This window comes from Periplaneta americana, chromosome 12 (genome assembly GCF_040183065.1).
Source record: "Periplaneta americana isolate PAMFEO1 chromosome 12, P.americana_PAMFEO1_priV1, whole genome shotgun sequence".
Lineage (NCBI taxonomy): Eukaryota > Metazoa > Arthropoda > Insecta > Blattodea > Blattidae > Periplaneta > Periplaneta americana.
In genome coordinates this window covers 142022641-142023543 of record NC_091128.1, presented here as the reverse complement: position 1 = coordinate 142023543, position 903 = coordinate 142022641, and positions in this window count along the sequence as shown.

Sequence of the window (903 nt, the reverse complement as noted above, 5' to 3'; positions counted from 1 at the left end):
GGAAAGCATTTTCAATTTATGAAGTTTGTGCTCCACTGTGATGACGTCATTTTGCACTAGTCACCAGATATACCAAGCAACTATGTAATGTGCACTGTATTTGATTTGTAGTATATCGTTGGGATATTGAGGTCATGTGAGCACACTGAAAATTCTGTTGTCCATTTACTAACAAGGAGAGGACACGCTCTGTATATCACCGAATTAAATCAGATTTTGTGACATGAAAGTATAAGACGTACTGTTTAAAGTCATACTTGGTATGGGTGGCCAATGACCCCTTGTTTTGAAAATATTGGCTACTGTTTTTGACATACTTCCGTTAGGTGCCTAATAGGGAAGCATTAGACTGTGTAACGGCGTAGCTCATGTGGTTGGATGCTGAGTTGTCATCCAGGCACCCCGAGTTCGAATCCTAATGCCTTCTCATTTTTTAAAGCTTGATATTATTATTATTAAAAATAAATAAATAAATAAATATTATTATTATTATCATCATCATTATTATTATTATTATTATTATTATTATTATTATATTTTAATTCAGTTTCAGTTGTCAGTTCCTATATTCAAAGCCATGTTGAAATATGCGTGGTATGCATCAAAATCAATGAACGAGAAGTGTTTGTGAATGTGAAGGATATCTGTTTCACAGCAGAAGTGCGGAAAAATGTGTGTGACAACCTTCTTTCATTTGCTGTGCAGGAAATATGTGTATTTTGTGTGTTTTTATGACATCATAATGAATCGGGTACAAAATGAAATGGAATAGCTGCTACAGAAATAGAACAGACGCCAGTGACACATCTTACCTTCCTACTTGAGCAGTATTTCATTGTTTATCCTTTACAAGACAATGTTAGTTCATTAGTGATTTGTTTAAAACATGATGAAGGATTCAGT